The sequence below is a fragment of the Halichoerus grypus genome, chromosome 14, assembly GCF_964656455.1.
Source record: "Halichoerus grypus chromosome 14, mHalGry1.hap1.1, whole genome shotgun sequence".
In the NCBI taxonomy this organism is placed as follows: Eukaryota; Metazoa; Chordata; class Mammalia; order Carnivora; family Phocidae; genus Halichoerus; species Halichoerus grypus.
Genome location: NC_135725.1, coordinates 79,670,226 through 79,688,884, shown reverse-complemented (window position 1 = coordinate 79,688,884; position 18,659 = coordinate 79,670,226). Strand labels below are relative to the sequence as shown.

Sequence of the window (18,659 nt, the reverse complement as noted above, 5' to 3'; positions counted from 1 at the left end):
AACCCAGGCCTTCTAAATCTAAAGCCTGGGATGTTTCTATTTTATGTGATTACTGTAGGGACTAAAATATTCAGACCATGTGACTGCTCCAGTCATGATTATGAGCCATGGTGATGTATATATATATATTGAGAAAATAATCTCTGGTTCAAACATATTTGGGAAACACTGCATGCCATATTCCCATCTTTGTAATTCATAATTCATCAAATCAGAATATCAAAGACTCTTAAAAGACTTGAAGAAAAAAAATACTGTAGTTTGTTTGTTTGAATCAAAAATGTTCGGACCATACATTATTCATTAGTATGAAGTGCCCATTTATACCAAATGGGATACCAGTGTTCCATAAAACACTGGGGAAATAGTGTCTCATCCCATATTCTGACCCTTGACCTTTCAGAATCAAAACCGACTTTCTGCTTAGATGGTCACACAGCAGGCAGGAGTATTCAGGCCAGGCCGGTGGCGAGCTGAAGGGATTGTCCAATCTTGGCGCCACCTCGCCGCACCATAGCTATCTTGTCACCAGGCTCAGTGCCTGGGGAAAATGAATTCCATACTCACAGAATTACTTTGTAGAAAGATATCCAGAGCTGATCATCCAAGGTGATTCTATCTATCTTATGGCCCATATTTTGTTTTTAAATTACAAGCTTCTAAATGCCCTGCAGCGATTCATTATTTATCAAACTTCGGCGCACTCAACGGCTCCCTCCTGTAAAATGGCCAGCTTTGAGTCAAGTTATTGGTGGCATGGTGATTATTGGTAGTGGTGCAACTTCAGAAACATTAATAAGAATTAATTAGGCAACAGGGCTGGAAAGAAAACAGAAAAAAAATCCTGATGGCCAATAATAAGGAAACACGGGACACATTTCATCCCATAAGAGTGACAAACATTCTGATCTGCATTATTTTAATAAAAATCTCGTCTCTGTATTCTAAGTCACTTAGACTTTCATGCTGTATCTCAAAAAGAAATGCAGCAGACATGCATTGAATAGTCATTTTGTCCTGGGCATTTGTAAGAAGGAGCGGAGGAGCAGAGATGAAGAATATGAATTCCTTGCCTTAGTAAGGTTCCTTGTGTTCCAGTAACAGGGAGATAGACATGCAGAACATTGCCCACATACACTATAAAACAAATAAAACGGAGATCTGCCCTCCAGAAGGACAGTAATTTCTCATGGTGGGGGGTTGGCGCAGCCTGGGAGAACTTCCCAGAGGAAGTGACATTCAAATTGTGTTTTGGAGGTGATTAAGAAACCTCTCCCTGGAATCTCTCCCTCTCCAGGGTCCTCTTCTGCCACTGTGCCCTCTGCCCACTCCTTTCTAGCCTCAGTTGCTTTTTCTCTGGCTCCATCCTCAGGGCCTTTGCACATGCTGTTTCCTCTGCTTGAAACCCTTGCCTCCTTCCTTCAACTATCTGACTCTACTTGCCTTTCTGGTCTCAGCTTAAATGTTACTCCCCAGGAAGTCCTTCTGATACCCTCTCCCACCCATATACATTGCACCTCCCACATGGTTCTCCTTAGGACATTTGGGTGGTTTCATTTATAGTGGGTATCACACCTTTTACTTCTGTATTTTTCCCATGTTTGTTTCTCTCTCTTCTACCTTGTTTTCGTAACCTCCCTGAGATCAGTAACTGCATCTATTCTATTCAACGTTGTATCGTCCCATCTCATTTAGGGCCTTCCACCTAAGAGAGGCTCAATAATCATGGGTTAAATAAATGAATGAAAGAAAGCTGGATGTCTTAAGGTGAATGAGAATCTCTAGCAAAGAGGTGTTGACATAAACCTGCCTAGTGTGAACCTTAGTGGCAGGTTCTAAAACTGCGTGGTTTAGGGGCAATGGAGTTGGGGGGATCCAGCCTTCTCTCCACACAGGAAGAGGAGGAGCTCAAATGTGGGGAAGGGTAAAGGCATTATTATATCACATACAGACAAGGGAAGCCTCCTGCGGGTCGAATGGTGGTAGTAAGTTCCTGGCTCTTGAGTGCATATTTGACTTTTGGATACATCCTCTTTTGGTTCATACGGCTGCTGTGGGAAGCCAGACTTGGACTTTCTTCTTACATAGAGGCTCCATTGTTCTGGAGTCGTGGCTCTACATCTTAGGAACAACCCCCTTCTCTTTACCTATTAGGTGAGATTTGTCTTGGCTTTAGCTTTCCATGCTTCCCAGTGCCATTGGAATGGTGGGTTGTCAAGGGATAGGATTAGGGTATGGACCTGGAGAGGGGCTCAAGCGTGGGCTTGAGTCTGCTTTGAGTTAATACACTAGGCCCAAAGTAGACTAGAACCCTTCAGACTTTACATTAAGTCTGGCACGTTCACCAGAGCTGGGAGTCCACAGAGGATCTGGAAGCAAATTCTTATAAGAGAAGCATAATCCTAGCTGACATATACTGAGCTCTAACCATATGTCAGGCACTGGGCTAAGCATTTCATATGCATTTTCCAATTTAATCCTCACAAAAACATCCTGTGAGTTAGGTCCTATTATTATTCCCATTTTATTGAGGAGAAAACTCTAGGTATTGAGTGAGAGGCAGTCTGAGGCTTACCTGGCCAGTGGGTAGTGGAAACGTCGGACTCTGCAGCCTGAGCCCTTAGCCTTTTGTGCTTCTGCTTCTGGAAACTGCAGTCATAGTAGGCAGGTGCCGAGTCAAATATGCACTCAAGACTCTGGGCTTGGAATCCCAGCCATCTCTTCTTCTCTTTCTAGACCCGAGGAATAGGACCACCAGCTGGTCCACAGAGAGTGGGTGAGTTGAGGACGGTGTGCTTGGTGGGACTGGTTGTGAAAGATTATGAACACCAAGCTGAGAAACCCGGCTGCCATTCTTGGAAACCAAAGGGATTGTTTGCACAAGGGAATGGCATGCGAGAGATCAAAGTAGCAGAGTGGCACTCAGGCATTGGGTGCTGAGGAGACCAGGGGCAGGAAGCTGCAGTGATAGCTTAGCAAGTCAGAACCAAGACTGTGGTACTGAAGATGGGCCAGGATTCCTCTCAGGGTACAAGCGATGGGAGTTGGCAACCGATTGGTATGGAAGAGCTGTCTGTTGTCACTCAGCGATGGGACACACATTCCCCCATTCCCAGCCATGCACAGCATCTCAGCAAATACACTTCTTTTGATTGGTCAGTATTTACTTAACATCCTCACTTTACTGAGAAATCTGACTTGGCTCCAGCTCTGAAGAAGCATGAGTTCCTGGGCTTCTCTGGTTTATAAGACTGCTCTTAAGCAATGGTCTTTGATGTCAAGAAATGAAATCACATGCATAAAATGCTACACATGTGCTTCCTACACACTAGGACTTGTGAGGTCAAACTACTCTTCTTCCTGCATCATTATGATGTAATGGTATGACTTTGCTCATTTAAGGTTGATGCTCTACCAATTTCTTCTAAGTATTTTAGGGACAAACTTAAGAAAGAGAACAGGCCAAATAATTGTAAACACAGAGTTAGACAAATTAAAATGAGCAGATGATAAATGTTTGTCAGGCTTCTAGTGGATCTACTTTGCTAACACAGTGCTTAGCAAAGAGTTTTATGCTATATATTTATCTTTGTATCTATGTACCTGTGTATAGTTGTTGCTTTTGTTTTTGCTGTTACTCATTACTGAATGAATGAATGAATGAATGGATACACTTTCTAGGAAGAGATATTGAACTTCATTCTGAGTTCCCTGGTAGCTAAGGGGAAAAGGGAAAGAAGTATATAGTATAGTCTGTATTATGTGACCAAAGGAAAGATATGTTTATCTGAGTAAATGTTTATCTTGGCATGGCAAGGAATTCCATGAAAACATTGTTTTCTTAGACCCTTACATAAGACATCTTGAAATAAATAATGTTAATTCCTCCTCTTTCTAAAACATAGTTGTTTGATGGATACAGTTTTTGGTTTTGTGTGCTTAAAACTTGGGATGTGGCCAGACTGGGGGATAGAACTCAGTCAACAGAAGAAGCAATGTAGACTGCTGTAGCTAATATAATGGGTTTTAGAAGTGAGGGACTCCCCTCTTTACCTGCACAATGGAGATGAAGATGAGGAGGAGGAAGGGGAGGAGGCCTAAGTGCTTAGTAAAGCAGCTGTCATGGGACAAATAGCCCCAACTTGGAGGGAGTCTGACCGCATGCTTGTGATACAGGTGACACTGTTCTCAGGAGGCCTTTTCCATTTGCACCATCTCCCTTCCCTCTACCGTTTATGTCCCGTTAAATAATAAGATGTGAGTAGCACCACTGGTAATAAATATATGTATTTTTTGTCTTGGGCCCTCTTGTCCAGATGGAAAAAGACAACGTGACTGCACAAGGTGCACACACCAGTGGAGCTTGGACAATTGACTTTGCCCATTTCCCATCGCATGGTATCATGCCTCATTTAATCTGAGCGGAACGTAGAACCTCATCTAGATGGCAACTTTCTCCGGGAAAGCATACTTCCTTCTCCTCTGTCTCCTCTATTGCCCAACTCAGACCCCTCAGCACCCGTATTTGGAGCAACCTAGGATGTCCCAGGCACTGGGATAGAGCACTGAAGAAGCACGCAAATTTCCTGCGCTCAGGCAACTCCACTTTCAGTGGCAGAGACAGATACGACAAATAATCAAATGAGTAAAGGTGACAGGTTCAGATTATAAGTGTCATGCTGAAAATGAAAAAAGGACCAGGTGACAGAAAGGACTCAGGACATTCTTGATTTGGGCATCGGGGAAGGAGGTTCAAGGAGGTAATAGTCGGACCAGGCTCTAAATGGTCCAAAGGAGCCAGCCATGCCCTGAGCTGGGGGAAGGTGATCTGGCCCGAGAAAGAGGAGCAAGGGCAAAGACCTTGAGGTGGAATGAACTGGAAGTGTTCAAAGAGCAGGAAGAATGCCCATGTGACTCACGTGTGGTGAGAGAGAAGGAGGCTGGGATAAGCAGAGGCCAGAATCCAGAGCTAATTATGAAGGGAGCTCTACACACATCAGCAAGGAGACTGAGTGGCTATGTGTTCCCTGGGACAGAGTGAAGTTTTCATCTCCATGGCGTTTTCTCTCCTCTGCTACCATCCAAGTCTTGAAAGATAGAACTCTCAGTGCAGAGATTTCAAAACCATCATTGAGCTGAGTCCTCAAATGAACCCCAGGAGGTGAGTGATTGGAATTCCAGCTTCAAGGATGATCAATCTACAATTTAAAGAACTTGTCACTTTTAAGTGGTTCTGTTCGGGTTTGAATCTTCCTGCTGCAGGCCCTGGGTTTCCACCATCACCATGAAGATGCTTCTCAGTTATTCTTGTCCACCTCAACTCCTGTCTAAAATCTTAGAAATGGGTCTGCAGAGACATGGAGTATAGGTATCAACACTTGGAATCAATGCAGTGAATATGCACTATCATCATCATCATCAACAACAACAATCATCAGAACAGGACTCAAAGTAGTTACAATTTATTTAGCACTTACTATATCCCAGAAACATGCTAAGCACTTAGCATACACCATTAAATTTCCTTCGCCCAATAATCCTAAGGGGTAGGTGCAATTATTATCTATAACTTTGTAGATGAAAATAAAATAACTGCTCAGAAAGGTTAAGTGACTTGCCTAAGGTCACACAGCAGTGAAGCTAGAATTGGACTCAGATCCAAGGCTAAATAGACTCTGAATGACTTTGCTGTTCACCTCCAAGTACAGGAACCAGACACTGGATCAGTCATGGGGGCCATATGATTGAATAAGGTTTAGTTCATGACCTTGAAAAGGGCAAGGTATAGACAGGGAATGTCTCTTAAGGGAACACAGCCTTTTTTCGCCTGCCCAGCCCTCTCAAGCAAAGTGATCACAGAGCCCAGTTCTGTTTGACAACTCAGAGGGTTAGCATCTGGTTGTGAAGGCAGGAATGGAGGAGGAGCCAGGCGAGAGGAAGCCATCCAGCGCTAAGGATTAGCACTGGCATCTGGGGAGGGAGAGGGTGAGAACCTGGTGAGCAGTTAAGAGGCTTCACCTTGGCATGGGAGATAAGTGGAAATTCTGATTTCCCCAGACCAGACGATTGAACCACAATCCAGGCTGTGGTTATTTATATTCCCCTAACAGCCTTGTTTACACAACCTGCCCGGATGCAAATCAGCGCAGGGAAGCGGTGGAGGCGGCGAGGTGTGCAGCCGGAAGGGACTGGGGGATTGGTTTTCCTCGTGTAGTGTTAACACAGCTACACATGACTGCCCGCACTTCTGCAGCAGAGGGAGAGAATGAGAACACGCAGTCCCCAGGACACTTGCCCAGTCCTTCTGCCTGAGCGAGAGATAACAAAAGGAGTGGAGTGGACTGTGATTATTCCAATCTCTTCCTTCACAATCTGCCCCTGACCTTTCTTTGCCAGCTTCATCACCGAGCGCATCTCCTGCCCGCCCTCCCGCGAGCACCCTGTATTCCTGTCACTCTTGGCTCTGAATATAGCCCTTGCCCTCAAGCTTCTGTCCTCCAGCTCAGGCCATTTTGCTCAGAATGCCCTTTGCCCTCTCTCTCTCTCTCTCTCTTCTTTGCAAACCATGTTATGTGTATGACTGATGGGGCACCAGATGGCTTTAGGTAGTACACAGGCAGAATTCTTATTTTATGCAAATATTTATCATCTTAGACCCAAGTCAATTTGAACAAAGACCCTGAATATACAATAATAGAGGTAAGCTATAGATAAGGCAAATGTCTTGATGATCATGTAGAGATTATTGTCATTTGGGAAACACTCCTCTTATTTATTGGACATTGTCTGCATTTTATAACATGGGAGACAGGATTGGAATTCTCTCCTGCTCTAAGGTACTTTCCCCAACCTATGGAGTCCATTCACATCATCTGATTATGTGGCCTTCCTTCACTCTCCAGGATGCCATCTGTCATCCTGTAGGGCATTGTCCCTAAAGGCTATAGCCCTGGAAACTCTACCTTTTTCCCAAGCTCAAATCCTGCCATCCCCAGTGGAACATACCAGTCTCCAAGGAAAAACCACCAAATAACCAGGCTCCTCTGTCCCTCCATCCCTCTCCCCTCTCTAAACCGTGGCAAACCTTAACCTGTTCTCTGTCACTGTAATTTTATTAATTTGTCTAAAATTGTATAGGATGTCATCTCAAGAGGTTGGCTTCTTTTACACAGCATAATTCCCCTGAGATCTATCCAAGCCATTGTGTAAATCAATCAATAGTATTCCGTGGTATGGCTGTATTAGAGTTTTTTAATCATTCACTTGTTGAAGGACAGTTGGATTGTTTCCAGGTTTGGACTATTATGAATATGTAATAATATTAAGAATAAAACTGTTTGAGCATTCATATACAGGTTTTTGTGTAAACTTGTTTTCATTTCTCTGAAATCAGTGTTTAAGTTCAATTGCTGGGTTGTTTGGTAAGCATAAGATTAAAATGGTAGGAAAATTCCATACTCATTTCCAGAGTGACTGTACAATTTTCATTCTCACCAGCAAGGTATAAATCATCTAGTTTCTCTACATCCTTGCCATCATTTGGTGCTATCACTTTTTTTGTTTTTTTAAATTTTAGCCATTTTGGGTGTGTAGAGATATCTCATTTTGGTTTTAATTAATACTCCTTTAATATTTAATGATGCTGAACATCTTGTGTGTTCAGTGATATGTCTGTGTATGTCTTTTGCCCATTTTCTAACTGGATTGTTTTGTTTTAATTGTATTTTGAGAGATCCTTATATATTCTAGATACAAGTCCTTTGTTGGCTATGTGGCTTGCAAATATTTTCTCCCAGTTTGTACCTTGTCATGTCATCCTCTCCCCCTGGGTCTTTCACAGAGCAGGATGTCTTTCCATTCATTTAGCTCTTCTTTGATTTCCTTCAGCAGCATTTTATAACTTTCTGTGTACAAATTTTGTACATGATTTATACCTAATTACTTCATTTTATTTGGAGCAATTATATATAGTGTTGTGTTTTTGTTTTCTGTTTCCACATGTTCATTGTTAATATATAGAAATATGAATGATTTTTGAGTGTGGATCTTGTCTCCCATGACTATACTGAATTCACTTATTAGTTCTAGTGTTTTGTAAATTCCTTTTTACGGGAATTTTTTTTTTTGTAAATTCCTTTTTACATTTTCTATGTAGACCATCATGTCATTAGCAAATAGAGAATGTTTTATTTATTTTATTTATTATATTATTTATTTATTCCTTTCCAATCTGTAGAGCTTTGAATTTCTTTTATGGCCTCACTGCACTGGCTAGAACTTTCTGTAGTATTTTGAATAAGGGTAGTGAAAGTGGACAATATTGCCTTGTTCCAGTCTTATGGGGAAATCGTTTGTTGTTTCCCCATTAAGGACAATATTAGCCCTAAGTTTTGTAGATCTTATTTATCAAGTTGAAGGCATTGTCCTTTATTCCTAGTTTTCTGAGAGCTTTTGTCATGAATGGGTGTTGGATTTTGTGAAATGTTTTTGGCATTTGATAATCTGATATTTCTTCTTTAGCAGTGTTGATATGATGGATAACAGTGATTGGTTTTTGAATATGAGCCAACCTTGCTTACTAGAATAAATCCCACTTGGTCATGTCTTATATTTTTTATACATTTATACATTTATACATTGCTGAATTCAGTTTGTTAATATTTTGTTGTAGATTTTGTGCCCTAAGTTAATGAGAAATGTCGGTCTTGTGATTTTTCTTTCTTTTTTTTCTTGGACTATCTTTGTTTGGTTTTGTTATCAGGGTAATACTGACGTCATAAAATATACCCTCCTTTTTTATTTTCTACAAAAGATTGAGTAAAACTAGCATTCATTTAAAAAAAAATTGGCAGAATTCTACAGAACAGCCATGTAGGCATGGGTATTTTGACTTGGGTGCTTTCAAAATATACATTAAATTTCTTTAATGGTTATAGGACCATTCAAATTATCTATTTCATCTTGGTTGAGTTTTGGTGGTTTGTGGTTTTTGAGGAATTGGTCTACTTATTTAAGCTGTCAAATTTCAGGGCACCTGGATGGCTGAGTTGGTTGAGCGTCCAACTCTTGATTTTGGCTCAGGTTATGATCTTGAGCTCATGGGATCGAGCCCTTCGTTGGGATCTGGGCTCAGTGGGGAGTCTGCTTGGGGTTCTCTCTCTCCCTCTCCTTCTACCCCTCCCCCTCCCCTGCTCTTTTTCTCTCTGTGTCTCATAAGTAAATAAAAAAAATAAGTTGTCAAGTTTCTATTTTGTTTTCAGAGGGAAAATTGTTGCTCCCCTTGATGGAGGTCTAGATCCTAAAATCTGTAACAAAACACATAGCTCTCCATGAGGGTTTTCTAAATTCCTCAGCTGCCCTGGTCTCTACCTGATTCCCTTGTTCATCATTGACGGTCCCCTAGCCCTCAGTTCTCTGGAACAGCGGTTCTTAGCCACTATCATTTTTAATCTCAGCCCCAGAGGACATTTGGCACTGTCTGGAGACATTTTGGGTTGTCATAACCGGGGAGGGCTTGCCATTGGCATCTAATAGATAGAGGCTACACATGCCGCAAAGTGGCTTACAATGTGCAGGACAGCCTCTACAGCACAGGGTTATCTGGGCTAAGATGTCAATAGCACTGAGGTCAAGGAACCCTAGGCTGGCCTTGCTCCAGCATGGTCTGCAGACCAGCAACACCCACATCACCTGGAAGTTTGTTAAAAATGCAGGATCTCAAGCCTCACCCCAGATCTACTGTGAAGTAGAATCTATAGTTCAATAAGATTTCCAGATGATTCATGTGTACATTAAAGTTTGAGAAGTACTGTCCTAGAATAATTTCTCCCTGTATCAGTTTCTTATTGCTGCTGTAACAAATTACCAGAAATTTAGTGAATTGAAGTGAAGTGAATTTATAATACAGTTCTGGAGGTTAGGAATACAAAATGGGTCTCACTGAGCTAAAAATTAAAGTTTCAAAGGACTGTGTTCCAGGCTCTAAGGGAGAATCCATTTCCTTACTTTTTCTAGCTGCTAAATGCTGCCTTCATTTCTTGGCTCATGGTCCCATTATTCCACTTTCAAAGCCAGAAACATAGGGCCATGTCTTTATTATTCTACCATCTCTCCGGTTCTGACATTCCTACCTCCTTCTTGCATATTTAAGGACCCTTGTGATAACATTGTGCCCACCTGGATAATCAAACATACTCTCCCTTATGCCTTATCTTATAGCCAATTCATGAGGAAGCCTAATTCCATATGCTACCTTAATTCCACTTCATCACACAAGCTAACATATTCAGAGGTTCCCAGCATTAGGGTGTGGATACATTCAGGTCTTTATTCTGCCTCATATACTCCCCGATTGCATTGATCATCAGAATCACCCGGAGAGCAATTTAAGCATTCAGCTCCCGGGTCCTAGCCATATCCTACGGAAACACGCTCCAGAGGTAGGGACTGAGAATGTGTATTTTTCCAACACTTCCCAGGTGGCTCTGATGATCACGCAAGTTTGGGAACTACTGCTCTAGACCTCTTGGGGTAGCCAGTTTCTCCTGCAGCACCATTTTCTTGCCTTTACTTTCTGGTAAGGACCACGCACAAACTCTCTTGGTGCCTTAACTTGGCACCCCACCAAACAGAATTTGAGACAAAAATTCAAGTGCAAGTAGTTTATTTGGGAGGCAATTCTAGGAAATAGTAGCAGGCAGTGGGGGATAAGAAAAGGAAGGGAAAGCAGTTCCTAAAGGGTGATTATCAAACATTTAACCACTATTGGAAACTGGGGCTTCACTTCCACCAAGGAACTCTGGGAGCCAGTATGGGGCACAGATTTCAAAGTTATCTCACTTGGGAAGTAGATAATCTGGGGGGGCGGTATTTATGCACTGGTTTCTGTTGGTCATTGCTTAAGCGATGTTCCCAGGGGGACATTAATTACCGGCCGTTTTGGGGCTGTTATGTGCACTGGTCTAGTGGTCATCTGTGGCCAGAGAAAGCCCTCAGGCAAAGAGATGATGGTGCTAGCATTTGGAAGTCGAGAAGTGTCCACTGAAAAGGTAAGGCCCAAGGAGGTATGGGCAGGCCACTAACAACATCTGTTCCATCTTGGATGTCCAAAAAATTTTTTTATTGAAATCACTAAGGAAACAATATTTACAAAACAGGAGAAGAGATGGAAGAATTTTATTGAAAGTCATCTGTCGAGGTAGAAGAAGAAGGAGGGACCATTGTTTGTACCGAGGAGGGAGCAGGAACCTAAGCCCCTCTTAGCCTCCGGAGTCCAGAACAGTTATTATTCCTCCTACTTGGTGCCTGTTTGTCTTGTCTTTCAGTTCCTGACGGTTCTCCACTCTCATGGTCCAGAGGCAGGGTCTCTCCCCAAATTCCACTGCTGCTCCAACTGAACTCAGGGCACAAAGCATGCATTGTGCATAAGAAGATCACAGGATTGGAGTCAGGTGTCCTAATAAATATTGTAAGGGCTTCTCTGAAAGTTTATTGAAATCATGCTCAAAAACTTCCCACTTAGATGCTTGCCATATATGATGGTTTCTTGAAATGCGAGTTTCTTGCTTCTATGCTCAAGAAGAAGCTAAAATGAGTCTAGGTACAGGTATAGATGCAGATCTATCCATGAATACCTTCTTGACCCTTTAGAATAAGGTAGATTCTCATCGTAATGGAGGGTGGATGATGAATTCAGGGCTGCGTGCATCAGGATGGTGTTTTGAACCAAAAGCAGGGTGATGTTGGCTTACTTCCACCTGCCATCTCTCCATCACCTGTTTCTTCTCTCCCCTCCTCCATAAGTAGTAGCACTGAGACTTTGCTTTGGGCAGTCAGATCTGTGGCTAAGATCTGTCTATGGTTGCTGAGTCCCCTCACGGCGTACAAGCCCTGTGATCCACTGTGAATGTTGGCCACTGATCCTAAATTCTCTGACCCAGGTTGAGTCCCTCCGTTGAAACCAGTGCACGGGCTTTGTATTGCCTCTGAGTGCCAACTTGACCTCCTATCCATTGTTAAGACCTACCATTGTCCCTGAATTCCAAACTCAATGCACTTCCTCCCCCCTATCTCACCCAGCCTCGGTTTCCCAAAGAAAAATAATGCAAAGCGGTACGAATTTACAAGTGTGGCACTGAATAATGAATCGAGAATACAGTGACATACAAGCAATGAGTTTTCCTATATAGTCTTCATTTTAGCCAGTAATTTTTCTATAGTGTTATTCACAGATATGCCATTACTCTTGACATTCCTCACTATTTACCCTGAGCCCTCTTCAGCATAAAGCATCCCACAGCCTACCTGTGATTCAAAAAATAAGCATGAAAAGGGTCTATCTTATTCAGCACACCTATTCTCTGAGGTGTTTCTCCCCCATAGAAAATAAAATGTGCATTGTCGTATAGGAGTAAATTGGACCAGAAACCTTTTAGAATGTTGGCTGTTTTGTGTGTGTGTGTGTGTGTGTCTTACGAACATTCATGTGCTTATCTCTAAGCTCGTCTAATACACATTGTGTTGTGTTAGCTAAATGTTAAATTTACCCCCAAGTCACTCCAACAAGAGTGGTGTTTTGAGGCAACTTGAACTCAGCATAAGCTTTATATATATAATCAATCCGAAAGAGGCAGAGGCAGATTCATGCTTCTTGCCAAAGGGAGGAAGAGTGGGTTTATCAGAGCTGCTCAACTGGCGAGAAGCGGCTGCTTCTACCAAGTTCTGCTCTCCCTCCAGGACTGATCTACCAAGCAGGAGTGGATATGAAGTGCAGGGAATAATTGTAGGGCTCTGGAAACCTGTTCATTTGTAGAAATTAAAAAAAAAAAAAAACACACAAAAACACAACTGGCGCCCAGAGAATGAAACGACTTCCCAAAGGTCACACGACATCCCTCAAACTTGCTCCCCAAAGGGGAGGGCTCAGCACATGAGCTCCACCTTCCTTTGGGTTTGTGTGAAAGTCTGACGCTATGTCCCTGTGTGAAAGGGGCCAGAGATAATCCAGTTTCCTAAATGAGCAGTGTTGATCACAGATGAACACCAAGCTGATGCTAGATAGGAACTCGGGAAAACACTCATTTTCAAAAGGATAATAATCAAGCCATTGGACTGGAATAAAAAAACAAACAAAACAAAACAGTCATAATGGGTTAGAGCGATGCCTTTTCCTGTCAAACAACAGCCTTCGAGAAAGAAGATGAGCTTGAAAGGTCCAGAGTTAAATCCTGTTTTCCACCAGCACAGAGAATGTACGGGTCTAAGAGGACGGTGAGGAAGAAGTCATGCCCCACCCCTCTTGGCCATTATGGTGCAGGAGAAGGACATTGTTCTGCATTAATAAAGAGACCTTGCGAGCACAGAAGCTTGGTTGGGGGAGCAGGCAGTTTAGAAGAGAGCACATAAACACACTTGGTGGAGAAACTCTTCATTGCAGGTCTGTTTGTTCTGAAAACGCTGCAGTCCCAGGTCACGGAATTTATGAATAAAACCCCTTCCTTATTTTGACTCAAAAAGAATAAAGATTTATTACCATCCTAACCAGGGAACCAGTATTGACCCACTGGCTATTTGAGATTTTTAGCATTGTGGACAAGAATATTTATTGCTTTTAATTACCATAAAGTAGCAAGGATTTTGTTTTCAATAGATTTTTCTCCTATTCCCTGATGTTGGTTTGCAATTCTGGGTACAGGAAGAGGGAAAATAATGCCACATCAGTGTTAAGTAAAAATTCTCAGACAAAGATGATAAATTAAAAATGACCAAGGCTTCTTTTCAGTCTGTCTCTCTACATTCTTTTTAATCCCAGAAAATCAAAATAGCTTTGGGGGGTGGGGGTGGGGGACCTGTGGGAACTGGCCCTGCTGGCTGCATGACCTTCAGCAACTCAGTTAACCTCTCTGACTCCCCAGACCAACCAAAGTCAAGGCAAGAACACAAGGGGTTCCGAGGGCGGTCTCCCAACCTGTGGAGGACTTGTGGGCAGGTAAGTCACAGCAATACTGTCTCTCCCTCGACCCGGTCACTGTCTGTTTCGCCTATGGAGAATTTCTTCATCTCTTTAAGCCTCAGTTTTATCATTCATAAAATGGGGAGAATAATGCTTCCTTTGTAAGGTCATCATAATGGTAAGAGGTGATAATGGGTTAAAAAAAAAATCCCTAGCAAGTTTCTTACTCCATATCATCCAGTAAATGATAATCATGTTGATAGTTGGAGGTCTGGAGGCCAGAGGCTCTGTGTGCTCACTCTCTCATTCTCTCTTTCTCTCTCCCTTGTCTCTACACACATGCACACACATGCACACAAACAAAAGAGAGAAGAGAAAGATTCAGGCTCCGGGCCAGGGGTATGGGGTTGTGCTATTTCCAAGAGTTCCTCAGTGGCGGCCTGCCAGCTAAGATCTGTATGCTTGAATCCACCTATGGATCTTCTGTGGCCAAAGGAAGGAATTTCTAGCCATCGCTGGTTATGCGCCAACAGTCGACATGCCATGTTATCGTGGGTAAAGATAAGCTCTCCTCACTCCATGTTGCCAATAAAAAAGCCGAGTGCGGAAAATACTGATTGGCTCCACAAAAGAGAAGAACACAAGACATTAGAGACCCCTCAGCTTAGGATGCTGGGGGAGGATCGTTAAACTCTCCGTTTTAACACTGTTCCAGGAGCACTTGCTTCTACCTGCATGAAGTGACTACCTTTTTGTTCCACCATCCCCCAGTGGATTGACCTTGGGCAGTTCCTAACTTCCTCAAGTCTTAGTTTTCTCATCTGCAAAGTGGAATAAGTATATCTATTCAAGTGATAATTGTGAGGGTTCACTAAAATAATCTGTGTGAGGCTTACTTATCATTGTCCAACCCAGAGGGTGTCAATGAGTAGATGCCCTATAAGACATCTGGGTCATCACTGTCCTTCTCTGCTGGCAAATTCTGGAGAGGAGATGCCCCCCAAACTGGTTTTCCAGAAAGGAAATAGCAAGGTCACTCATGAATTTCCATACCATTGCCCACCATTAAAGTTGTACTTATAGAGCAGGTTAATATTTCCTAACGTGAGAACATCTGGACTTCCCTCCTACCTTCGGAGACTCAACATGGCCATATTTTATGGAGTGTCTGCCTTCACCAAGTGTGATATATGCACGTTGAGTGTGGGAGAAGCTGTTTGTAGGTAGAGGGGAGAGAAGAGGTTTTAGCCGTGTGAAAATGCAAGGGATGGAAATATCTCAGAGAATGGAAAGAGCACTGCTAGAAGTATCAGTAAGGGAAATACTTTCTAACCAATGCCCGTATGGGCTCACTGATGACCATCAGTGGTGAGTGCCTTAGGTTAGGCATCACGTAAAGAAAGGCAGGGATATGTTATACACAGTGATTATATTTAAGGGATGCAGAGAGGCAGAGAAGAATGGAGGGACTGGGGTATGGGAAATAAAAAAAGGAGAGGAGGGAGAGGAGAGCAGGAGAGACGAAGATACCATGCACGGTGAGAGGGAAACAGCAAGAGGCAGGGAGCAGGGAATAAAGGAGGCACTGGATGCCAGACGGACTCCTGCCCTAACCGGGGCTGCGGCTGGTCTGGGCCACCTTGTGTGACGACTTCCACAGGGATTTCTTGGCCCAGGGGTGTCCAGCTGTGCTCTGCTAACCGGCCCGCTCCCCCTGCCCCCGCTGGGAAGACAGCGATGCTCTCTGCAGGTTGGAACAGGTGAGAGATCCTCCTCCCTTTCTTGTCTAGCCACTCGCCCCTGGAAATGCTGCCTCCCTACTCTTGCCTTTCAATTCTTTGCTAAGGAAGAAAATAATAAGAGAGAAGATGAATTGAGATTCTTTTATATTTTTACTACAAATGACCACGGACAGGAAACTTTTCTAAGTCAATGGCTCTCTTGCGGGGCTTTACAATCCCTCTGCACCCGCCATCAGCACCACCAGACACTGCTTTCTTTATGTCGGAGACTCCTTCAGGGCTTGGCGTGGTGCCTTTTGTGCAATGGGGACAAACATAGCCGTTACATGAATGGGACCACTTGCCTGGCACCCTTTCGGGCTAAGTAGAGACAGAGAATGAGCTGGTACGTTTTGTAGAGCTTTGGCTGGCGTAGACCTGAGCAAGCATTTCACCCAATGAGAGATGAGAGCACAGGGCTTCCAAGAGGCAAGGTGGTTCTCTCCAAGTCACACGGTTGGTTGGGGGCAGAGTCAAGGTGTCCCCCAGCCCGGGGTTCTTTCTGTGGCACGCCCTTCCCCTTGGAACTCTGCTGGCCAGTCTGTGTAACCAAGGAAAGCAAAAAATCCCTTCCTTGAGTGCCGTTATATCTCACAGATAAATTGGATATTTTTCCTGGGAGTTAAATATTTATTATTTATTATTTTTTTATTTTGTAAAATGTTTTCAAATGAATTTAATAATACCTAAATGCAACGTCTCTTCTTGCAGATGCTATTAGTGATATTACTTAATGAACATTATAGAAAGCCTTTCAGGAATTTTCTGATTTATCCTCAAAACATCCACACAAACATGATTTTCCCACATCAGTCTCTCTCTTCGTGAGTATGCCCACAATACTGTAGGATGATACCAGGGGCCGTTAAAAGTCCTGTTTTTGCCACGCTCCATTGACCTGTAAGTGTTTTCACACTTCATGGGCTGATTTGTGTTGACACAATACCCATTAACAGATGGAGAAACTGAGACCCGGGATTACCGAGGCTTAGATAAGAATAGAATGGTTTGTTAAAAACAGTGCTAGGAGTTAAAAGGCCAGAGGGTCCAAGGTTATTGATCTGGAAGCTCTTCAGATTACTGGGGTTTGGGAAATCAGACTGACCTGGTTTCAAATCTTCTCCTAGCATCTGTTAGCTTTGTGACTTTGGTCAAGTATCTAAGTCTTCATTTCCTCACCCTCGAAATGGAGGTAATAAGGATGTGGAATTCATAGAGTTGTTGTAAGAATTAAAGGTCCTGTCTAGAGTGTTCTTTTTTTTTTTTTTTTTTTTTTTAAAGATTTTATTTATTTATTTGACAGAGAGATAGAGCCAGAGAGCACAAGTGGAGAGAATGGCAGAGGGAGAGGGAGAAGCAGGCTCCCCACTTGAGCAGGGAGCCCGATGCGGGGCTCGATCCCAGGACCCTGGGATCATGACCCGAGCCGAAGGCAGACGCTTAACCATCTGAGCCACCCAGGCGCCCCCCTGTCTAGAGTGCTCTTAGCACACAGCAGGTGCTCCACAATGTAGCCATTATTACTCGGTACAGCCCCCTTTCTCCCACTTCATTCCTGACAGATTCTCTGTGTTTCCCCACTGCACCTTAGACACTTGGGCAAGACTGTTTCTTGCGGAGGAAATGTGCTCTTCCATTCGATAACAGCTTGCCTGCTGTTTCGTTCTGCAGAGCACAAACCTGTCCACTTCTCTGTTTAAAAATGATCACTGCTGATTCATGCTTTTGCCTCATCCCTTGTTTGATCCCACTTCCCCTTCAGGGGGGTGAATTTTCTGCCAGATAATGTCCTTTACAAAAGCTGTTATATTTGTGATTTTTTTAAATTTTTATGTTTCAGCAAGTCGGGCTCTCTCTTTTAAAGAAATATAAAGTATCAGCATCTCTACTTCATCGCAAGGACACTCAGGGCACCAAAAATAGTCGAGGAATTAGCTGAAGGTCTGACTTTCCGAGGGATGAATGCAGAAAGAGGCCTCTCTCGGGTTCTTGGGATTTCTGTGCATCAGGAATGTTGTCGGGTCAGGAGGAATCTCACCAGACAGGATGTCAAGAGCCTGGGCGTTTCACTTGGGCCAGGTTTCCAACTTAGCGTTTGACCTTGGAGGGAAAGAGGGACCTTCTGTAGATCCTCAGTTTGCTCACCTACAAAATAAAGAAGTGGGATCAGATGATCTCTAAGGCACTTTTAGCTCTTGCATGTTTTTACTTCTATCACTGAAATCCTGTCAGAGCCCAAAGGAATTAATTTTAATGATTAAATTCCAGTCCCTGTGTAGCTCTGGGGGAGATAATTGGGGAATATGGTTGTGCCTTTCAAATCAATCCACATGGTGACCCCCAACTCTGCCTAATTGTCAAGAAAGGCCCTTCAACCAATCTTCAAATAGACTGAATTATAAATCAGACATGCCCATATCCAGAGGTACATATTAGGTAGAGATGTTTTATAGACCATAATTGCACATGGACAATGCAGTGAAAGCTAGCTCACCTGCCATTCCATAACCCAAACCCTTTATTACCTGGCAAGAATGCGTTTGCCCTGTCTACATTCTGCTTTTATACAAAAATGAAAAGAAAAAAAAAAAAGGTTACAAGTCAACAAGCTGATAACCTGGATTTATCCTGAGAAAATAGATTCCGTGATATGCCTCGGGGTCAGTGTGGATTTAACACAATTCCACATACCCTCTGCAGTCCCTTCTATAGTTTAGCAGTGCTCTAGCAATAGACTAAAAAAAAAAAAAAAAAAACCCACACAGTTCTGGAGTGCTTGTCTGAACAATGCTAACAAGGATGAAGCCTTCACAATTTCATTAGAAATTATACAACATTTCACATGCATTCACCTTTGGGACCCTTACAACAGCTCCCTGAAGTAGGACAAGTGTCATTGTCTCTAACATACAGATAAGAAAACAAAA

At 43.0% G+C, this 18,659-nt stretch overlaps 1 long non-coding RNA gene across 2 annotated transcripts in view; it reads left to right on the top strand.

Annotated features, from left to right (window-relative positions):
* LOC118523896 (uncharacterized) overlaps positions 1-7,421 on the top strand; it is a 48,896-nt gene extending 41,475 nt beyond the window's left edge. Inside the window, exon 7 of one of the 2 annotated variants that reach the window (XR_013443822.1) lies at positions 4,317-7,421. This is a non-coding gene — a long non-coding RNA (uncharacterized LOC118523896). The remainder of the gene's footprint in view (positions 1-4,316) is intronic. The other variant, XR_004911309.2, reaches the window with a different exon arrangement.
* Positions 7,422-18,659: the final 11,238 nt, after the last annotated feature.